The sequence below is a fragment of the Callospermophilus lateralis genome, chromosome 6 (genome assembly GCF_048772815.1).
Source record: "Callospermophilus lateralis isolate mCalLat2 chromosome 6, mCalLat2.hap1, whole genome shotgun sequence".
NCBI lineage: Eukaryota > Metazoa > Chordata > Mammalia > Rodentia > Sciuridae > Callospermophilus > Callospermophilus lateralis.
In genome coordinates, this window is record NC_135310.1 from 17,901,841 (window position 1) to 17,911,382 (window position 9,542).

Genomic DNA, 9,542 nt, shown 5'->3' on the forward strand with positions numbered 1-9,542 from the left:
AAGATGATTTAAATGTCCAGGAGGATGTGCATAGGTTATATGCAAATATTATGCCATGTTATATAAGGGCCTTGAGCATCTACAAATTTTGAGCTCCACAGGGGGCATGAAGGTGGGATTGTGTGTATAGAGGTGTCCTGGAAGCCAACCCTGTGGATAACAAGGGGATAACTATAGTGTTGGTGACAGATAGAATCTGTCTTGTATAATAGATATTCTCATACTTGATATTTGTATCCCCAGAGATATATGATGTGAGCACATAACCTTTATTCTACAACCTAGACAAATACAGAACCTCTTCTAACTTTTTTCATGTTTCATATTAATTATTCAGAATATTGCATTTCATTGTGGCATATTCATAATGCTTATAACATAGTTTGCTCAGATTAATTTCCTACTACCACCTTTTACTCTCTCTTATACCTCCCCTTTCTCTACAGTTAGTTTCCCTTTTACATTCATGATGTCCCCCTTCACCTCTTCCTTTAAATTTCTCATATGGGAGAAAATATATAATACTTTTGAATCTGAAATTTTGCTTAGCACGATGGTCTTCATATCCATCCATTTTCTTGTAAATGACAGGATTTAATTCTTCTTTACAGTTGAATTAAACACCATTATGTATATATACATCATATTTTCTTTATATATTCATTTCTTCACAGATATCTAGACTAATTTCATATCATGGTTATTCTGAATTGTACCACTATAAACATAGGTATGCATGTATCTGTAAAGTATGCTAACTTTGATTCTTTTGTGTAAATGTCTGGATTGGTATAACTGGATCACATGGTAATTTTATTTTTAGTTTTTTGAGGAACCTCCATACTTGTTCTAATTTGTATTCCTACCAACTATGTTTAAGAGTTCATTTCCTCCCTTATCCTTGTCAACATTAATTATTATTTGTGTTTTTGATGACTGCCAGTCTGGTTGGAATGATAACCTCTTTTGACTTTGCATAAGAAGTTACTGATTCAAAGGAGTAAGATTTGGAGAAAATCCATTTTGGAGATGAATAGTGTCAGCAGAAGTGGCAGTAATACTGTTTCTAGCAGTGTTACTATGGTTTTACTACAATATTACTATAGCAGTATTACTATGGCTTTCGATGTTCAGTGCCAAAAGCTATGGCAGACCTGTCTCCAACCTTTAGTGACAGAAGCAGTGGTGACTTTTATGGACTGGTTCTGGAAGTTGGCCTTGCTTTGTTGCCCTCATTTCCTCCTGCTCTCCAATGCAAAGAATTGTGAACAACATTGTAAGTTCTCAAATAATACCCATTTTCGCAAAGTTGGTGTTGGTTTCTGTTGTTTGCAACTTCAAACCTTCTGATGATGAAAGTTCCATGCTGCTTTAACTATTGTTTTATTGTGATACTGGAACCCTTCCCTGATTTTCTTTCCATTTAGGTATCTACAGAGGCTCTTCTCATTCTGATCTCACATTTTTTTTTCTGATCTCCTCTCCCACTGGAAGATGAAAACAGTGTGATATTCTTTATTGTTGAACATTTTACATTGGAAATTAGTCCTGTTGCTTCCTGGAGTCAACTTTCTAGAACAGAGGTTGTTGAATGTTGTAGAAAGAAGAGGCCACTATATCTGAATAGATTAAGCTCATTTATAAGTCTTTATCTTTATATCAACATATTTTTATATTCTTTAGCAACTTCATACTTGAGATGCAGAGATTTTGTCATTAAATTATGTGCACTTATTTTTAGGTAATTTTCACTTTGTTGCATAATGAAACTTCCATTATTTAGAAACATAAAATTTCAGAATACTTTTATTGACATCCCTTCCCCTTTCTCTGAGAGTTTAAAGATTGTGCATGTATGGGGCCCAATTCCTGATGTTTTTCATTGCAATATTTGTACTGATTCCTTCCAACCAAGATTATAACTAATTTAGAGTTTATTAAAAAGTTATTATGCTGACATTTAAACTTATTTTGGTGGTAAATGTGGCAGAACTTTCTTTAAATACCACAAGGAGAAAAATTTTAACAAAAAAAATCATTTTATAGGTTTTCAATTAGTTTTTTTTTAAAGCACTAATGATAACACATTCTGAACACATAAAAAACCAACAAAATTTCATACTTAAAAGTCGACTCTACTTAATTAGTTTAAGTAGTAAATCTTACTCTAAAATAAAAAATGAAAACTACTAATTTTGAGTACTCTTTAAACAAATTCCAGATGCTCAGTTAGTGCAATAAAGTATATTATATTGTCATACACATGCACCACTGACTCTTACATAAAATGAGTTTCCTTATAGTTTTGAAGCTTGAAAATAAAGTAGCAATTCAGAGGACAAAAGTTTCACTCAAATCTTATCTAATTTTTAAAAAGAGAAACTCATGATATTATGTAGACAATTTGAGTTAGCTCTTTATTCAGTAAAAACATGTGGTATGGAGAATCTATTAGTTTTCTATTGCTTCTATAACAAATTACCACATATATTGGATTAAAACAACTCAAATATGTTATTTTACAATTCAGTAGAAGTATGAAATGAGTCTCATTGAGCTAAAATCAAGATATAAGTAGGACTGCATTCCTTTGTGTAGGCTGTGGAAGAAAACTGGGTTCTGCTTGTAGTCCCAGCAGCTCAGGAGGATGAAGAAGGAAGATTGCAGGTTCCAAGCCAGCTTAGCAATTTAGCTAGACCCTGTCTCTAAATAAAATATAAATAAGGGCTGTGGATGTGGTTCAGTGGTTAAGCACCTTTGGGTTTAATCCCCAGTATCAAAATAAATAAATAAATAAATAAATACTCGGTCCTCATGTTTTCCAGCTTTGAGAGGCTGTCCATATCCCATAACTACTCCATTGTGTAGTCTGTGGGTAAAAATCTGGGCATCAACTTACAAGATCATCAGAAAGGCAGATTCTTGGGCTTATCACATACCCACTGATCTAGGATCTGTAGTTTAAACAGGATCCTCAGGTGAGATTCATGCACATATTAAAAGTATGTAGAAAATCAATCTCTTCCTTCCTTCCTTCTTTCCTTCCTTCTTTCTTTCTTTCTTTCTTTCTTTCAATCCAGGTGTATTTACCCACTGAGTCACATTCCCAGCCCTTTTTATTTTTATTTTGAGACAAAGTCTTGATAGGTTGCTTAGGGCTTCATTAAGTTGCAGAGGCTGACTTTGAACTTGTGATCTCCCTGCCTCAGATTCCCAAACATATGGGATTACAGACATTCACCACCATGCTGTGATGTATTCCATTTATGCAACCAGAGGCACTTCAATCTTGTCTTCTTCAGTCATTGGACTACCATTAAGTACTAGTAAGTAGTCTTTCATTTGAAGAATCATAAGGGAACTGAAAGGAATCTGAAAACCTCAGGTGTGACCATGCAGAAGCATCTCCTTTCAGCCATTTCTGTTCTCACTGTGAGCCTGTCTTCATTTTTAGCATTAGTAAGTGCCTAGTTCCATAGGAAGAATCATTATTTTCTTGCTAATTGGGAGAAAGGGGAAGGATGGGGGATGAAAAGTGACAGAAATCTGTGAATCAATGGCTTAATTTCCAGAAGATAAAAAGAGGGAACTTGGAAACAATAGACCTGAAAACATAATCTCAATACCTAGAAAAATTATAGAGTGAAGTAATAAAACATTTGTGAGTATTTAGAAGAACTTTGGAGAACTTGACATCACAATATGAGTTTACTGAGAACAAGACATAAGAAACCTTATATTCATTCATAATGGAATCTTTAACGTGGTAAATCAGAAAAATATGCTCACAGTGTATCCTGAGTAAAGCTCTTGGTATGCTTGGTGAAGCCCTTGATATGATTTGTGAAGCAACTGATACTATGTTGGGTGAGTGACAGCAGTGATGTGTTCTGATCTGGTAATAACCATTGTGCCCACCATGACTTAAGGAGAGCAGAGAGGTGTCTGTCCCAAATGTCCTATTTGCAAAGGCCATTCAAGAAAAAAAAAATAGAACTTTTTTTCTCATCCTCATACAAGTTGAAAGGGATAACAAGCAGACTATATAGTTTGGAAAAGGAGAATAAAAATTTCCCATTAAAAAAGGAACATTGTGATTAAAGTCAGTGAACTTCACAGTTTGGGAGTAAATTTCTCTGCATAGCAATGGATAGAGGTAGTGATCAGCTTGCAGAAATACATATGCAGAAGTACTAATCATAAACCCTCATGAGTTAATAGGGCAATGCAGCTGTAGGAGGGAAGGAAGGAAGCCTTTTTTGATTTTAAATTCCCAAGGCCTAGCTAAAACTTAGCATTTAGTAGGTACTTGGTGAATCATTTTTTTATACTGTGCATTGAACCCAGGGGTTTTATAACTATGGAGCTATACCACAGCCCTTTTAATTTTGAGATGGAGTCTTGTTAAGTTGCTTTGGGCTTCACTAAGTTGATGAGGTTGCCCTCAAACTTGTGATCCTCCTACCTCAGCCTCCTGAGTTTCTGAGATTACCGGCATGCACCACCATGCCCAGTGATAAATATTTGCTAAATGAACAATCCTTGAATTATACAAGCGTTAGAATTGTGTTTGGTTGCAGTAATAGAAATTTAAAGTCTATGGTATATAAAATGGCTAACATCCAAAATATTACATCTGCTTCTGAGTACCATATTTTTAGTGTTACACTGACAAAATGCTATGCTGTAGGAAAACTTGGAAACCTCTTTGGAGAAAAAAACCTGAAAATTATCTTCTGGGAAATGTTTTAGTGAAGTAAAAAAGTAAAAGGGGATATTTTAATTTTTTGCAGTGCTGGAGATGGTATTCAGGGCCTAGCACATGTTAAGCAAATGCTTTACCACTGAACTGTATCCCCATCCCCTAAGGGGATATTTTAAACAGGCATTAAAAATCCTTAAGTAAATCTAAGGATGGGCTTGTTGTTCTAATAGACACAGAGCAAATGTAGGAAAGCTACAAAGTAGTAAATTGAATTCTAACATAATTTTCTAACCAGTAGAGCTGGCTAATGATGGAATAGGCCTCCCTTGGTGGTGATGCATTTTCTATTTTTGGAGGCTAAATGATCATTGGTTTCAGAGATGCTAGAGATAGGAATCTTCATGGCAGGATTTCTTAAAGAAAATTATGATTCTTAAGCATGTTCCTTCATGGGATTTAGATTTTTGTTTTTTTTTATCCTACTATATTATTCAGGAAACATTTATTGACTTTTCATTTGTTAACTTGTAGAATTAATATCTTCACTTTACTTCTGTCATTTGAATGAGACAAAGCGAGAGATGATGGTGGGAGCAGGGCATAGAAATTATAAGAAACAGGACTCTCTAAGACATTTAGAATATTTACATTTCTAGGTAAACTTCTACTTGCTAGATTTCTTTGCAATTCTTGTATTGATTTCTTTCCTACAGTGAATAAACATTTTTTTTGATATGTTAATAAAGTAGAAATTTCTCTGAATTTCTTTTAATTCCTAAGTAACTATGGCAGATTTGTATTGTTGGAAAATGTTTTTCTCAGCTATTCACTGATTTTAGGAACATAAAAATCTTCAGATATCACCCAAAGAATGTGAGGACACAAAACTTACATTTATAAGAGAAAAATGGATATTTAAAGTTCATGGATGTGACGATCATTGCCACTAAAAGTGTTACATTGTTAAAAACAGCTTTGCTTTTCATGTGATATGATAGTGAAATGTTATCATTGAGTGATTTCCTAAGGGAGACAGATGGATATACAAAGAAAGCTTGGCAGGTATAATGGCTCATGGGCTAGGACACTCCAGGAAGGTGAATTAGATGGACCTTATAGCTTAGTGACAAAACCTCTTAAAAGGAGATGAGAAATAATTGGCTCAATATCTAGGTCAATAGTTTCGGCTGATCACACTGAGTCAAAGAGCAAATGTTTTGTGTCACAAGCAGACCACATAAAGTTCTAGAAAAGTTCTTTGTAATGAAATTGCTAAAAAAAGAGAAAGAAAAATGCTGCAAAATTACATAGAAAAACTAAACAAAAACACTTGAATTGATATTTGTCACAAACCACCCCCTCTGCTTGTCCCTGGTAAATTTGAGGACAAAGCCAGTATTCTGGCTAAACAAAAAGATTGTTTGGGGCATGGCAATGTGAAATAAAAGATTTTTTGTCTAATTCTTCCCATATGCTGGACAAACTAAGTCATTGTTCAGAGTACTTTGATGAGGAAAAAAAGTTAATGAAGTAAAAACAAGAAATGAATCCAGCAAAGTCGTTATAATCTTGAATGTCCCACTGTCATATGATGCTATTAGTTCTTATTAACATTGCCATTTCTCTAGGGTAGGACCTACAAATTTTGTCTATGTATAACTCAGTGTTTTTTCCCCTTAAAAAGTTATTTGTAGGCTGTATAATAGGATAAAAAGCAAAAATCTGAATCCCATGCTGTAACACACTTAAGAATCAGCCTACAAATTTTTTGAACATTTTTGCTTTATAATCACTAAAAATAATAATTGCTACATAAGACTAGGTGTAACATATATTTAAGATATAAAACATATACCACATAATGCACATCAAAAACTTATCATTGCAGTTGACCATACTCTTTTCCAAAGTGGTCATTTTGATTTACTCTTTCTGTCATGTATGCATTGCAGTTGATCCTTCTCCTCTCCAATATTTGATATTGTTAGTCTTCTCAACTTTTGCTAATTGAGTTAGGTTATATTATAAGTGTCAAGATTTATAGACATTTTTAAATAAAAGAGATATTAATAAAATGATAAGTCAGTGAAAAATTGACATTGCTCATTTATTCACCAAATATTTATTGTGTGCCTCATAGTTACCTATCACTAAGAAAACCATTGAAGCATATAAAGAATATTTTTAAAAAAGAAGATACAAATGCTCTTACCGTAGATTACAATATATGCAAAATTGAAGCATTCAAATAGTTCAAAATGACAGTATTATCATTTTTCACTTTTTGGTTTTTCTTCTTCTCTCCCTTCATAGTTTGTTTCTATACCTTTGGACTTTCCAGGAAAGAAACCTAGAAATGACCTCTAAGTCTGTTTATTTTTGTTTTATTCCTGCCATTCATCCTGTTAGCGCATACTTTGATTGCCAGTAATGTTAGTTCTCAGTCGTTATTTAAATACCTGAGGTAATAACTTTATACAGAGTAAAGATTGGCTCAATTGCTTTTGTACCTGTGGTGAGGCTGTACTTCATGGTGGGGTACACATGGCAAAGAAAAGCTGCTTACCTCTCTGGGCATGGTGGTGCTTGCCTGTAATCCCAGCAATGTGGGAGGCTAAGGCAAGAGGAGCTATGATGTTAATTTTATATATGTTAGCTATGTTATTTATAATTGTAAATAAATAATTAATATATAATTATATAATTATATAATTATATATTAATTATATATTATATAATTATATATATTATATAATTATATATTATATATTAATTATATATTATATAATTATATATTAATTATAATTAATATATAATTTATATATGTTAGCTATGTTATTTATAATTTTAAGTTGCTGTTGGAGACTGGGCTTCTCTGCATATCTCCTCCTGATTTTCCAATGTCCACTCTGGGTCATTGAGTGAAGTGTGTGGGAGGGAGCACTGTCCAGCACCATCCTAGGCTCAGGGAGAGTAGGGGTGGCCTCCAGCAGCAGGACTGGCCCCTCTCAGCTTCATCCTCCAGGCAATGTCCGTCCACCCATGAGGCTCACTCAGCTCACGACAGGCCGCCCAGAGCATCAGACGTGTCTGTGGGCTCCCCGAGCGTCCCTTAGGCGAGGATTGACAAGTCAGGCTGCCAGATTCGGCTCCTCCCGACCAAGCTTCACGTGTAGGAGCCACGGTCAGTCAGGGACCTTACAAATGAGGGTGCGTGGGGGGGCCTGCAAGGGATGGCTGAAAGGGGAGAGCAGAGGTGCTGGGAGGGAAGGAAGAAACGTCTAAGAGAAATTCTGAGGATGAGGTTTGGCCGGGTTTGGCCTAAGGGGGCATCTGATCACTCAGACCTGGTGCTTCCTGGGCAGGAGTCCAGACGGTGAGCGGTGGACAGGAGAGCCCTCCGTGGGCTTGGGCTGTAGCACGATCCTCTTGTTTAGTAGCCCAGGTTGCAGGGAAAATGGTAGGTGTAAGACCAGTGAGAGGGCAGGCGGGCAGGAAGTGAGCAGAGGGGCCCTGCAGGGAGCAGGGAGTCCGAGGCCACCCCACGGGCCGGAGGAGAGGGAACCACAGCTCACGGCAGGTGGCAGAGCCAGGCTGAGCCTGGAGACAGCAGGAAGAGCTCTGCCTCCCGGACACGAGGGACACGGGGAATTCTGCAGGGGGGGTGCCAAGCTCAGCTTGGGGCAAAGTGACACTCCAGGGGCCATGAACGTCCCGTGTGGCAGTGCAGGATGTATTTATTTGCCTGTGCCCTCTTGGCCAGTGCTGGCTGGAGAAGGAAGGTCCACCCCAGCATCTGCCCTTGTTTCATCTGCAGACAGAGGCCACCGTCTGTCACGGGGCTCAGGGAGCACTGGGGAGGGGACCATGGATGCAGGGAGCCCGTGGCTGGAACGCATCAGGGCTCTTGGGATGGCCTTCTCTCCACTTGCCATGGCGTGGCAGCTGCTGGAGGGCACACTACACGCTGGGACGCCGAGTTCCACTGGAGACGCTCCTGCCAACCGTGTGTGATGGCGTGGTGAGCCGTCTGCACAGAGGGCACCTGGAGCCCGGGCACAAATTCAAGGGGGCAGGGGGCGGGGCCTGGGCAAAGGTGAAAGGACACAGGACCACTGGGACCAAGAAGGACAGTGTGGAGAGAGTGTGGACAGCATTGCCCGCGGCAAGGAGGAGACACGTAAGGGACAGTGCACCCAGGAAGGAGTGACAGACACCTGTGTGCCCAGCTCAGGCATGGCAAGGTCCTCTGTCCCTGCCCAGTTGGAGGCATTCTGGATGATTCCGCTGGTCTGCAGCACGCCCAGTCACTTCCCCGATTGTCACAACACACGACTAAACATTCAGGGTCCTGCAGGTGAACTGGGCTGGCACGACGCAATGACAGAGAAATCTCTTTCTTTGGGTTCAGCGATGGCCTCTCTGACCCAGCTCCCACCAAGGAGGCAAGACAGGCAAGACAGAGGGGGAGCCTGCCTCAAACCCGGGTTTTATTAATGGGGGGGCTAACCCATGGAACATTCTATCCACAAAAGGGCAAAGGATAGGCTGACAACCCACAGGGGGTGTGATTCAACCCCATCGGGTGACGCCCACCCCCAGAGCTGCACCTTTCTATCCAGGCGGAGGTCAAAACCCCTTGCACTGCAGGTGCAATGCAGTCCAGCACCTCTTTACCCAGGAGGTCCAGGTGTGTGCATGGCCCTGTTCAGGGCGGCCCGGTTCCTGATGGTGTGCGAGGCTCTGGGAGATAAGCATCGGACAGGAAGCAAGTGCTGAATCTGCCATGTGAGTGTGGAGACCCTCTGTGGGCTCAGGAGGCTGCCTCCCTGCGTTC